This window comes from Salmo salar, chromosome 11 (assembly GCF_965601325.2).
Source record: "Salmo salar chromosome 11, fSalSal1, whole genome shotgun sequence".
NCBI lineage: Eukaryota > Metazoa > Chordata > Actinopteri > Salmoniformes > Salmonidae > Salmo > Salmo salar.
The window spans coordinates 12,628,694-12,643,521 of record NC_138301.1 but is presented as its reverse complement, the minus strand read 5'-3'; positions in this window follow the sequence as shown (position 1 = coordinate 12,643,521).

The following is a 14,828-nucleotide window of genomic DNA, read 5'->3' as shown; positions in this document are numbered from 1 at the left end:
TGTTTATTTCACCTTTGCAGAAGGCAGGAATTGTGGTCACAGGCAGGCAATGGTCATACACAGGTAGGCAATGGTCATACACAGGAAGGCAATGGTCATACACAGGAAGGCAATGGTCATACACAGGTAGGCAATGGTCATACACAGGAAGGCAATGGTCATACACAGGAAGGCAATGGTCATACACAGGTAGGCAATGGTCATACACAGGTAGGCAATGGTCATACACAGGTAGGCAATGGTCATACACAGGTACGCAAACTGGCAGGTGAATCAAAACTGTCACATCTGCTCCTGCCACGCCCTCTAGTGCTCATCCAGTGTCTCCTTGACCTGCCGCCACTACCCCGGTGGTCTCTCCCTCTGTGTGTGTGTGTGTGTGTGTGTGTGTGTGTGTGTGTGTGTGTGTGTGTGTGTGTGTGTGTGTGTGTGTGTGTGTGTGTGTGTGTGTGTGTGTGTGTGAGGGTGTGATTGTGTGGGTGGAGACAGGAGTGCTGGGATCAGAGCAGATCCCCACCAGCTGCAACCTGTCCCATAATCAAGACCTCTACAAATACTACTTGAGTCCTGCCACTTCCATACTGCCAGATCGTAATCTCTGCCCAGTCAGTCAATTTTTCAAGCCATTTGTTCCTGTTTTCCCTTGCCTGACACTGTTTTCCTCTCCGCTACAGTTCTGCCCACTCTGACTCTGGTCCCTGTCTCCAGTCCGACTTCTCGTCAGTCCTGCTACTCTGTCCTGGATACCCCACTCTACGATCCCTTGGATTCTCCTCCGGACCTGCTTACCCTGTCCCCACACCTCTCGCTCCAGCCTCAGCCTCCGCACCTTGTTTCCAGCAACCCGCCTGAGCTTCCCCTGGCCTGCACTCAATCTTCCCCCCATGTTTCAATAAATACCTTGGTTATCTCATCCCAGTATCCTCGTCTGAGTCTGCTTTTGGGTTCACCTGTTCTGCTCCTTGTGACAAAAACTAGGACTGAAGGCCATAACTGGTTCTCACAAACGAGCTTGGAAAAGGCTTAGTAGAGTCAAAACGAACAATACCTCACAAACACACAAACAGAATGAACTGAACTAAATAAGGAGCTGATGAGACGAGGTGAGTAACTAATACAGATGAAATCAATGAACAAAAATGAAAGACAGGGCTACGTTCAAGAACACAACGAAACAGGGCTACGTTCAAGAACACAACGAAACAGGGCTACGTTCAAGAATACAAAGAAACAGAACACAAGGTTGACTAAGAAAATAAATACAGAACCTTACACCACTTTGTGTATTAACAACATTGAAATGAGCAATAAGCAATGATGGATGTTTTAAAAAAAAATGTAAATAACAAAAACTAAATCAAACCCAGTTTAGAATTATTGTCTTTCTGAGTGAACTTTGGAGATGGCTGCAACGTGGAAGTCCTTCATCACAAGTTTGATGAATGCATGCACAAATACAATTAGAAAACAAATAGCTAAAACAACTTTAGAAAACTGAAAACAATTAAAGAAAAACAATTATATCATGGCATCTTAAAAGATACAATCAGCGGCTAGTTTGGCTGTGTAAAAACCGGGTCAGTTGTTACAATGTTGCTATGCTTATCACTGAACTGGCATTCTATATATTTTTCAGCAAGGAAACAATGTGGCAACACTACATTAAGTTGCCCCTCTTACAATGTAACACAGTAACTGTGTTAGCAACTATGTAGTTACATATAATTTGTAATTATTATGTACCTGCCCAGGAGCAAGCAACTTAATGTAAAGTGAAACCCAGTAAGGTATAACCTTTATATTTACTATGTAGTTACAATGTAACAACCTTTGCAGACAATAGGCTAACCAGGATAAATTAGGAGACAAGAGAACATTAGGTATAAGTATTTCCATAATTACAGAGTTGGTTGTTAACGATAGTTATAATGTAATTAAAGTGTTATACCTAATGTTCTCTTGTCTCCTAATTTCTCCTGGTTAGCCTATTGTCTGAAAAGATTGTTACATTATAAAGGTTATACCCTACTGGGTTTCACTTTACATTAAGTTGCTTGCTCCTGGGTAGGTACATGATAATTGCTAGTACATCCTATGTAACTGCATTGTTCTTAAGTTACACTTGATTAGGTATAGCTTTTGAGCCAGGTCATAACATAGAAATAAACACATTGAAAATGACTGTTAGTTAATGACAGGGTGGGCCTTGTTACAGTTGTTGTTATCAAGTCCTAGCCTATTTATCAACCCTGGTACTACATGTGGATTTGATGGTAGTAGCACCTTGTAGTTACATGTAACAAGGTCTGATTTTGGTTTGAGTTATTAACACGGTAATTCACTGGTGACTTTCAAACATGTAATTACAAAATATTAGTTAGGCTACATAGTGGAACTAGAAAATTTGTAATAACATCAGTAGCTACACATGTGGAATAACCTTCAGCAAGTGAATGTGTAACAACTGATTCAGCAACAACTCTATTGCCATGTAATTACATAGCAAAACCTATAACTATTACAGTTATTATTGTGTCAGTTACATAGTAAAAGGTACAACTTAATGTAAAGCAGCATACCACCCTGCACCACTGCTGGCTAGCCTCTGATGCTAAGCAGGGTTGGTCCTGGTCGGTCCCTGGATGGGAGACCAGATGATGTTGTAAGTGGTGTTGGAAGGCCAGTAGGAGGCACTCTTTCCTCTGGTCTAAAAACGTGTACATACATATATATATATATACATATATATATATACACGTTTATATACAGTACTAGTCAAATGTTTGGACACAATTACTCATTCCAGGGTTTTTCTTTATTTTTACTATTTTCTACATTGTATAATAATAGTGAAGACATCAAAACTATGAAATAACACATATGGAATCATGTAGTAACAAAAAAGTGTTAAACAATCAAAATATATTTTATATTTCAGATTCTTCAAAATAGCCACCCTTTGCCTTGATGACAGCTATGCACACTCTTGGCATTATCTTAACCAGCTTCATGAGATAGTCACCTGGAATGCATTTCAATTAATAGGTGTGCCTTGTTAAAAGTTAATTTATGGAATTTCTTTCCTTCTTAATGCATTTGAGCCAATCGGTTGTGTTGTGACAAGGTAAGGGTGGTATACAGAAGATAGCCCTATTTGGTAAAAGACCAAGTCCATATTATGGCAAGAACAGCTCAAATAAGCAAAGAGTTCAGTCAATCCGCAAGTCAGTCAATTTTCAAGAACTTTGAACATTTCTTCAAGTGCAGTTGCAAAAACTATCAAGCGCTATGATAAAACTGGCTCTTATGAGGACCGCAACAGGAAAGGAAGACCCAGAGTTACCTCTGCTGCAGAGGAAAAGTTCATTGGAGATAACTGCACTTCAGATTGCAGCCCAAATAAATGCTTCAGAGAGTTCAAGTAAAAGACACATCAACATCAACTGTTCAGAGGAGACTGCGTGAATCAGGCTTTCATGGACGAATTGCTGCAAAGAAACCACCACTAAAGGACATCAATAATAATAAGAAACTTGCTTGGGCTAAGAAACACGAGCAATGGATGTTAGACCAGGTGGAAATCTGTCTTTTGGTCTGATGAGTCCAAATTTGAGATTTATGGTTACAACCGCTGTGTCTTTGTGAGACACAGAGTAGGTGAATGGATGATCTCCGCATGTGTGGTTCCCAATGTGAAGCATGGAGGAGGAGGTGTGATGGTGTGGGGGTGCTTTGCTGGTGACACTGTCAGTGATTTATTTAGAATTCAAGACACACTTAACCAGCATGGCTACCACAGCATTCCACAGCGATATGCCATCCCATCTGGTTTGCATTTAGTGGGACTATCATTTGTTTTTCAACAGGACAATGACTCAAAACACACCTCCAGGCTGTGTAAGGGCTATTTGATGATAAAGGAGAGTGATGGAGTGCTGCATCAGATGACCTGGCCTCCACAATCACCCAGCCTCAACCCAATTGATATGGTTTGGGATGAGTTAGACCGCAGAGTGAAGGAAAAGCAGCCAACAAGTGCTCAGCCTATGTGGGAACTTCTTCAAGACTGTTGGAAAAGCATTACTCATGAAGCTGGTTGAGACAATGCCAAGAGTGTGCAAAGCTATCATCAAGGCAAAGGGAGGCTACTTTGAAGAATCTCAAATATAAAATATATTTTGATTTGTTTAACACTTTTTTTGGATTCTACATGATTCCATATGTGTTATTTCATAGTTTTGATGTCCTCACTATTATTATACAATGTAGAAAATAGTAAAAATAAAGAAAAACCCTGGAATGTGTAGGTGTGTACAAACTTTTAACTGGTACTGTATATCCCAATGCCCCAGGTCAGTGATTGGGGACATTGCCCTATGTAGGCTGCCGTCTTTCAGATGGGACATTAAACGGGAATCCTGACTCTCTGTGGTCACTAAAGATTCCATGACAGTTATCGTAAGAGTAAGGATGTTAACCCCGGTGTCCTGGATAAATTCCCAATCTGGCCCTCATACCATCATGGCCACCTAATCATCCCCAGCTTCAAATAGGCTCATTTATCCCCCCTCCTCTCCCCTGTAACTATTCCCCAGGTCATTGCTGAAAATTCGAATGTATTCTCAGTCAACTTACCTGGTAAAATAACGTTAAAATAATAAAAAAATAAAGTGTTACCAACAATGTTTCTGCGCTGTATACATGCTATGTAAACAAACAATACAGCTAGTGTAAACTGGGACTTAGGCCTAATAAATCTACCTTTAAATGTGTGGCCAAATTTTCCTAGAGCGCCACAGTATATACTAAGATTTTTGCACAGCCAAGCCTCAACACAACGGATTAAAACAGATCAATTAGTTATGATCTTCAATCTAGACTGTGGACTTCCTGACTCAGGTGTATAAGGCTTGGGCGGAAGACAAGCAACTTAAAATTGAGTCATGCCTGATATGGCAATTCATATTCTTTTTCCTAAATGATTTGTTGTTAACTTACATCTCAAAGCCATGCATGAAAGAAGCCTTGATCTGGTGCACACATATTTATCCAACTGTTATAATTAATCAGAAAGCAATTTACTACACACCTTGCACTTGGGTACAACCAAATCAAAACATGACGAAGGTACAGTCAATTCCTAAATTATCTTACACATGGTAAGGCCCACATAGTATTTGGTTTCCATTCGACATAGACTCAGGTGCTATTTGTATGAAAATAGAGAATCTTCCAGTCTGCTTTAAAGACTACATTATGAGATGAGGTATATCGTGTTTGATTCAAGTAACACAGATTTGCCTGAAGCACTTTGCGGGAACAACAACTGAGAATACATGTTTTGAAATATCTGAAAAGAAAGCATGCATTTGATAAAACACATTCAACTTACTTGAAGAAAAGATTAAGATAGATTGGATAACTCAGTGATTCATAGATTGAAAAGAAAATAGAACTTTAATATTCTAGCACTTAGGCTTACTGTAAACCCTGAGAGGAATTGATTCAGTCGAAAGCTTCTGCTTTCAAAGACATGGCTTCAACATGGAAATAAAGGGAATGTATCTGGTTTGAAGCATAGCTAATGGATAGACACACAGCAGCAGATGCCATGGCAAAGTATTCAAACACATAACTACTTATCCATATCTGATTGTAATACACTGTCTTATTTGGCCTCGTCACATTGTCCCTGGTGAAATCCCAGGAATTACAGACAATTGCCTACTGTATCCATGTTCTCTGTAGTCCCTACGGCCATACTTCATCTCATGGAATGAAACAGAATCAAAGACAAGTCTTAAAAACAATACAAGTTACTGTTTCAATTTAGGTTCTGGTGTTGTTGTTTTTTCACCTATCGGGAATGAGTTAATAAATTACCTTGTTCTAAGAAGAGGGAAATAAGTTCAGTAAAAAGTTTTTAACAAAGCAACATCTCTGAAAGTGAGCAAGACGTGTCATGCATATCTTTCATGTGTTAATACACTCCAGATCTGGCTCCAACTAATTAACAGTAGAAGTGAGTGGAGAGGGAGATGGTCTCTCTAAGGGCCGAGCAGTCATCCCTGGGGAAGCTAATTTACCTATTGTAGTGGATCGAGAGCTGCCTGCTTCCTGTTGCTAGAGAACCTCAACCCTTAAAAAGCCACAAACAATAGCTAGAGTCAGGAATGGACGTCCCGCTACTCTTTCATGTCCTCCATTGTACCTCATTTATGTTTAGTTTTAATCAAATGGAATTGCAAATGTTATACAGCTGCAGAAATCCTCTGGATTCCCCTCCATTTTTTTTGTGATGCTCTAATTAAAAAGATGCATGCCAGCTCACAGTCACAATATCAAAGGTTATGGTACAGCCACATGTGCTGCTTGATGAATTACTTGACACAGTGTTAGCTTTTTAATACAGTCTTCCCTAAAACATTTTGAATTAAAATATCATCTAAGGCAATACTGTGATATCAGAGAGGCATTCCTCTGAAATCAGTAGGGACTGTCAGATGACTGAGATGTGCATGAAATCACGGATGAGAGACCGTGATTATTTGACATGAAACTAATTGCACTTTGTCTTTTCAGGTAATGAGGTAAGATTAGGTTAGAGTTATATGCGCAGGTGGCTGCTAAATAAAAGTGTACGGCGGAGCATATATTCATTTTACTTGAAATATTTCAGGCAAACATGATGTTTGATTTAATTGATTGAGCTGTACCTACCCTGTTGGGCCCATGCCATTTATGCTGGTGTGCTTTCTTGCCTGATAAATGGAAGAGCCAGGAAGAGTCTGGATTGGCAAACACATTAGTACACTGGTGCCTGGATATCTGTCAGGTTGTTTTGCCCTGGTCACTACCCTCAACCCCTATCTAGCAGTTAGCTCTGTGCTCCTAATGCTGTTAAATGAGGCAGCAGTGTGTGTGTATGTGTGTGTGTGTGTACTACATAAATTACCCATTTGCAGTCATGCTTAAACTGCTTGGACAGTTATTTGGCAAAACATGTAGGCCTATGTGTGTGTGCGTGCATGCTTGCGCTGGTCTGTGCCTGTGTGGGTCCTTATATTATTCCGCTCATATCGTCTAGAAATTGCCTGGACAGTCATTTGGCTCATGCCTGGATTCCATTTTTTATCTTGGGTAGAGGGGGCATGAGTGGAGGGCCTCAGGACAGTAGCAAAATCAATTGCCTAGAAATGACATCTGCCAGGATCTGCCTTCAGAGCGCTCCTAGGTACCATAAATGAAATCACAAGTCCTAATTGTGTGCTGATTTATTCACTTGTCTGAGTGCATCGTGGCAGGACAAGCTGCCCCTGAGCCCTCTCTGACTGGTCATACATAACACATTTATTTACCCTCTCCCCTATTCACAGCACCACTGGGGATATTCTCCCCCTTTCACCCCACATTTGATTAATTCAGAAGTTTTGTGGCAGAATGTAAAATGAAATAGCTGCAGAGACAACTGTCACTTGTTTCAAGTAAGATAAATAAGTCAGCGCCCATAGTGGTTAGGGTGCATTTTCTGTTTTCTTGCTGATTGAGTGTCACAGATGAGGCTGCCAACTTTGTGGTGTAATGTGGAGACCGGCATGGGCAAGCATAACCTACGGACAACAAACACAATTGCGTTTTATTGATGGCAATTTGAATGCACAGAAATACTGTGATGAGATCCTGAGGCCCATTGTGAGGCCCATTTCATTTGAAGTGTCTGTGACCAGGAGCATATGTGTATTCCCAGTCATATGAAATTCATAGATTAAGGCCTAATGGATTTGTTTCAGTTGACTGATTTCCTCATATGAACTGCAACTCAGTAAAAATCGTTGAAATTGTTGAGTGTTGCGCTTGTTTTTGTTTAGTATAATTTCCACCCTATACTTCCGTCCACTTAGATCCTCAATGAGAAGCCAACGATTGTTCATAGTGATACTTCCACAGCAGGACTAGAAGGGTGATAGCCTACTGAAACTTTAACCCAGTGCACCTCTAAATAAAACATTAAACAATACCTACTAAAGTGGCTTTGAGGCAGAAAATATAAAACATTGATAAAGCTTGGCAGGTCACACCAGGAAATGTATCTAAGCTGTGAGTTCATCCCCCTCCTCTTGTCACCCTGACAACGGTCAGGGGGTTACAAACATGGCTCTGACAAGGAGAGCAGACATTTCACAAGATAAATAAAGAGAGAGGGGAGAGAGCTAGGGATAGATAGAACGATGTAGCTAGAGGGATAGAGTCATAAGATGAGAGATGTACAGTATCATGACCAGGAAGTAGAGAGGAAGAGGGGCTTTAGAATGATACAGAGTATGATGGTGGAAGGAACTCAGAGATAGAGAAATGGACCATGTGGAAACTGGAGACACAGAAGGAGAGAGCGTGTGTGTGTGTGTGTGTGTGTTAGAGACTCATTTTAGTGGAGGGAACAGCTCTGCGTTTTCCACCTCATTAGGAATCCCTTTTCTGTCCTAGACCATTTGATAGCAGCATTAATCTACTGCTACATTGGGCTTATTCTTCCTATTTATGGTTATATTATGAAGGTTATTCCAGTCAACCATGTAAACATATGCTTTTTCTGGCTGTTGTGTATTCCAAAACCTGCAGCACACCTTTTGTTAAGCACACCTGCATGCACTGGATTAAATAGCAGTGTCTCCAGCCCAAAACACTGAGAATCACGAACGAATGCAAGTTACACAAACACTACCTGGGAGTGTGTGTGATTTTCCTGTGCACTTCAGTAACAATAGGGCTGTGTCAGGCCAGTGCATCTCACCCTTAGGTTAGGTAATCCTCAGAGAACCATCAAGCTCTTTGCAGTGTCAAGACTGAACTCACATCATTAAACACTACAAGGACTTTGTCCAAGTTCTTAAGCGAGGTTTCCAAAAGTAGCATTTTGATCAGTCTGGCAGACTGCAATCCTCTGCATTTTACTTTTTATTGGCAACGTGTGATGAGGCAGAGTCACACTGCTTTGAAAAGGGCTTGCCATTCATTGGATCCACTTTGCATTTACAGTATGTCAGTAATGTTTTAGTTGTCTCAGTCTTCTTCTCTTACAGTCTAAGCAGTATTTTGAAATCAATTGTATTCATGGACTGTGGAATGTTATTGGGACCTTGGTAGATATTTCATCCAGCCCAGCAAGAGTCACAAACAGCCACGCGAGGACAGCCAATTCACAATCCAGTAGACTCATTCAGAGAGCTAAGGACTGCTACAAAGATTCAATCACAGGTCATTTATTTTTGAAAGGTTGCTGATATTTAAGTGCCCTCTGGACATGAACATGTATTAACTTGGATGGCTGAATAAACATCACAAAAAAAGAATTATCATGATTAGTTTGGGAAAGTAATACATGATAATAAATAATGTTTGCCTCACAGTCTTGTCTTCTGCTAATGGTCCTAACACTGTACAGGTGTTGATGATAATACCCAGTGGTAGAAAACAGCCTTCCCTGTATTTCATAGACCCAGATGGTCTTTGTAGACTTTATGTGGGCTTGACAAAGGACATTTGCTTCTGGTTGTCTGCATCATTCTCTGTCATCTGACATTTAGATCTGTCTTGGGGTGATGGCAGGTGGTTATTTTACTTAGCATGATCAGGCATGACTAGACAAAAAAACGTATTAGAATATTTGGCTTGGTAGTTGTATACCTATATCTGGTAGACACCATGCAGGGCATGGTTTTTCATGGAGGTTAAGTATTATGGAGTATGGAATATTGTCATTGTATCCACCTTCTATGGTCACATTTTTTTGTAAATGTGGAGATTTGTTATCCCACCTAGACATACTTAAGACTGTTTTCATTGGGGGGAAGGCAGTATTTGTCATTTCATACGCATACTGCTCTCACAAATACAAAGTAAGCAAAGATCACAACACACAGGCTTGTGGTTAAAAACTAGCGATTGAAATTCAGGTCCTGCCATTGAACAACAGTTGGCCATTCCCCCATAAAATTGGGAGCGCATATTTGTGTTGTGTTTTTTTTTAGCACTTTTTTTTTCTCCCTCTACCGCCTGCCTTCCATGTGAGGAATCTCAATTATGGCAAGGTCACCTCTCATTCTGTTGATCTCTTTGTTGTTTTATTGGAACTGGCAGTACTTCCACACTATCATGGTGCAGTTATTGACAGCCAGATTCCTTTCCAAACAAGAGTGGCAAAAATGTGGTAAAATTACATCCTCTCCTCTAATTTGGGGTGACAGAATTGGTACATCTACACTTCATACTCCGGCTAATGGCTTTATAATCTCTGGGCCCTCTCTGGAGATGTATTCGTATATGTTGTTCATACCCCTTGTCTGTCTTTATATTTGCATTTCTGTGATGCAATTGCTTATGATCCAGGGAGGCCTTCAATGCGTTGCCACAGAAATAATAAGCATGGACAACTTTACTATTACCATATAATGAATAGTGTTAGGCGCTTGGAATGAGGAGATGAGAATTTCAAAACAGGCATTATGATACGCAAACATTTATTTTTGCATGGCATTTTTACTCATAATGCAATATTTAGCTGTGTTAGTTGGTGTTTAGATACATATACAGTACCAGTCAAAAGTTTGGACACCCCTACTCATTCCAGTGTATTTCTTTATTTTTCCTATTTTCCACATTGTAGAATAATAGTGAAGGCATCAGAACTATGAAATAACATATATGGAATCATTTAGTAGCAAAAAAAGTGTTAAACAAATCAAAATATATTTTATATTTAAGATTCTTCAAGGTAGCCACCCTTTTCCTCGATGCTATCATAAATCTAGTTAAGACCCAAGTGCAGACTGTGTGAAGTAACAATGTTTAATGTAACCACAGGGGCAGGCAAATGACAGGTCAAGGCAGGCAGTGGTTGATAATCCGGAGTAGGAGCAAAGGTACAGGACGGCAGACAGACTCAGGGTCAGGGACAGGCAGAGTTCAGTAATCCAGAAGTGGAGCAAAGGTACAGGACGGCAGGCAGGCTCAGGGTCAGGGACGGGCAGAGTGGTCAGGCGGGCGGGTACAGGGTCAGGACAAGCAAGGGTCAAAAACCAGGAGGATGGGAAAAAGAGAGGCTGGGAAAAGACAGGAGCTGAAAGCTTGACAAACAAGACGAACTGGCAACAGACAGACAGAAAGCATAGGTATAAATACACAGGGGATAATGGGGAAGATGGGCGACACCTGGAGGGGGGTGGAGACAATCACAAAGACAGGTGAAACAGATCAGGGCGTGACAGGTGCCAGCTTTACACACTCTTGGCATTCTCTCAACCAGCTTCATGAGGTTGTCACCTGGAATGCATTTCATTTAACAGGTGTGCCTTGTTAAAAGTTAATTTGTGGAATTTCTTTCCTTCTTAATGCGTTTGAGCCAGTCAGTTGTGTTGTGACAAGGTAGGGGTGGTATACAGAAGAAAGCCCTATTTGGTTAACCTGTTAGGGCTAGGGGGCAGTATTGACACGGCTGGATAAAAAACATACCCGATTTAATCTGGTTACCACTCCTACCCAGTAACTAGAATATGCATATACTTATTACATATGGATAGAAAACACCCTACATTTTCTAAAACTGTTTGAATGATGTCTGTGAGTATAACAGAACTCAAATGGCAGGTCAAAACCTGAGAGATTCCTTTACAGGAAGTGGCCTGTCTGACCATTTCTTGAACTTCTTTTCCATCTCTATCATTTACTAAGGATCTCTGCTCTAACGTGACACTTCCCACGTCGTCCATAGGCGCTCAGAGCCCGGGAAAAAACAGAATGTCGTCATTCCAGCCCCAGGCTGAAACACATTATCGCCTTTCTCAAGTGGCCGATCAAGGGACACTGGGCTTATGCGCATGACCCGACCGCCCCCGCCTTTGGGATTTTTTCCTCTGTTTTTGAAGTAATAGGATTTTTAACGTTTTGAAAATCGCGCCACAGGCTGCCAGTGGCTGTTACGTAGGTGGGACGCAAGCGTCCCACCTAGCCCATAGAGGTTAAGGTCATGCCGTTTGGCCTTCATGGGGCCCCTGCAACTTTCCAGAGGCTTATGGACAAGGTCCTCCAGGACTGTGACGATTACTGTGCTGCTTACTTGGATGACGTGGTGATCTACAGCCACTCCTGGGAGGAGCACCTACAGCATCTTAGCAGAGTCCTGGGGAAGATCCATGATGCAGGCCTCACGCTTAACCTCCTGAAGTGTGAGTGGGCAAAACAGGAGACTAAGTATCTGGGTTACCAGCTGGGTAAGGGTGAAGTTCGACCTCAGGTGGACAAAGTGGAGTCCATCAGGAACAGCCCTCAACCCAGAACCAAGACACAGGTGAAGTCCTTCCTAGGTCTGCCAGTTCGTACTATAACCTCTTACATCTAGACGTTCCGCTAGCGGAACACCTGCTCCAATATCCAATGGTAGGCGTGGCGCGAATTACAAATTCCTCAAAAATACAAAAACGTCAATTTTTCAAACATATGACTATTTTACAGCCATTTAAAGACAAGACTCTCGTTAATCTAACCACACTGTCCGATTTCAAAAAGGCTTTACAACGAAAGCAAAACATTAGATTATGTCAGCAGAGTACCAAGCCAGAAATAATCAGACACCCATTTTTCAAGCCAGCATATAATGTCACCAAAACCCAGAAGACAGCTAAATGCAGCACTCACCTTTGATGATCTTCATCAGATGACAACCCTAGGACATTATGTTATACAATACATGCATGTTTTGTTCAATCAAGTTCATATTTATATCAAAAACCAGCTTTTTACATTAGCATGTGACGTTCAGAACTAGCATACCCCCCGCAAACTTCCGGGGAATTCGCTAACATTTTACTAAATTACTCACGATAAACGTTCACAAAAAGCATAACAATTATTTTAAGAATTATAGATACAGACCTCCTCTATGCACTCGATATGTCCGATTTTAAAATAGCTTTTTGGTGAAAGCACATTTTGCAATATTCTAAGTACATAGCCCAGGCATCACGGGCTCGCTATTTAGACACCCGGCAAGTTTAGCACTCACCATAATCATATTTACTATTATAAAAGTTTGATTACCTTTTGTTGTCTTCGTCAGAATGCACACCCAGGACTACTACTTCAATAACAAATGTTGGTTTGGTCCAAAATAATCCATCGTTATATCCGAATAGCGGCGTTTTGTTCGTGCGTTCCAGACACTATCCGAAATAGTAAAGAAGTGTCGTGCGCATGGCGCAATTCGTGACAATAAAATTCTAAATATTCCATTACCGTACTTCGAAGCATGTCAACCGCTGTTTAAAATAAATTTTTACGACATTTTTCTCGTAGAAAAGCGATAATATTCCGACAGGGAATCTCCTTTTCGGCAAACAGAGGAAAAAATCCCAAAGGCGGGGGCGGTCGGGTCACGCGCATAAGCCCAGTGTCCCTTGATCGGCCACTTGAGAAAGGCGATAATGTGTTTCAGCCTGGGGCTGGAATGACGACATTCTGTTTTTTCCCGGGCTCTGAGCGCCTATGGACGACGTGGGAAGTGTCACGTTAGAGCAGAGATCCTTAGTAAATGATAGAGATGGAAAAGAAGTTCAAGAAATGGTCAGACAGGCCACTTCCTGTAAAGGAATCTCTCAGGTTTTGACCTGCCATTTGAGTTCTGTTATACTCACAGACACCATTCAAACAGTTTTAGAAAATTTAGGGTGTTTTCTATCCATATGTAATAAGTATATGCATATTCTAGTTACTGGGTAGGAGTGGTAACCAGATTAAATCGGGTATGTTTTTTATCCAGCCGTGTCAATACTGCCCCCTAGCCCTAACAGGTTAAACTGGAACAGGCCCATCGGTGTCCGGAAGGCAGTGTAGGCCTTGGATTGTTCGTCCAGGGGCACCTGCCAGTACCCTTTGCAGAGATCCAATGTGGTGATGTAATGAGCTCTACCTATTCTCTCCAGTAAGTCGTCAATGCGGGGCATGGGGTAGGCATCAAACTGGGAGATGGCATTCACCTTACGGAAGTCCATGCAGACGCGCAAAGAGCCATCCTTCTTTGGGACAATGACAATAGGGCTGCTCCATTCACTTGATGATGGCTCGACAACATCCATCTCTATCATGGTGTGGACCTCTTCTTTGAGGGCTACCACCAGCCTCTCAGGCACACGGTAAGGATGCTGGCGGACAGGGTTCTGGCCAGGCTTCAAACGAATGACGTGTTCCAGGACTTTGGTTCTTCCTGGACTCTGACTGAAGAGGGCCGGATACTTGCCAAACAGCTGCTTCAGCTCATCTTGCTTGTCTTCTTCTAGGTGAGCCAGTATGACCTCTGCTCATCCTTTCCATGCCTCTGTGACCCCATCTGACTCGTCCTCTTCTTCTACTCTGCGGACCAGAAAGGACTTTACCTTGGAGAGTTCCCCTTTCTCCTCCCAGGCCTTGAGGAGGTTCACATGGTAGGTTTGCTTCTCCTTACCCTTGTCCGGGTGCAGCACCTCGTAGGTCACCGGGCCCATCTTCCTCCCGATTAGGTACGGCCCTTGCCACTGCGCAAGGAGCTTGCTGGTAGACGAGGGAAGGAGGAGCAGGACTTTCTGTCCTGGCTCAAACGCTCTGTGGCGAGCGTGCTGGTCATACCCTCGCTTCTGGGCCTTCTGGGCTTGCTGAAGGTTTGCCCTAGCTTCCTCTCGGTACCGCTCCAGCCTGTCTCGCATCTGGAGAACGTACTGGACAATCCCCTGTCCTGAGGTAGCTACTGGGGAACCTTCCCAGCACTTCTTCAGCAGGTCCAGTGGTCCCTGCACTGGCCATCC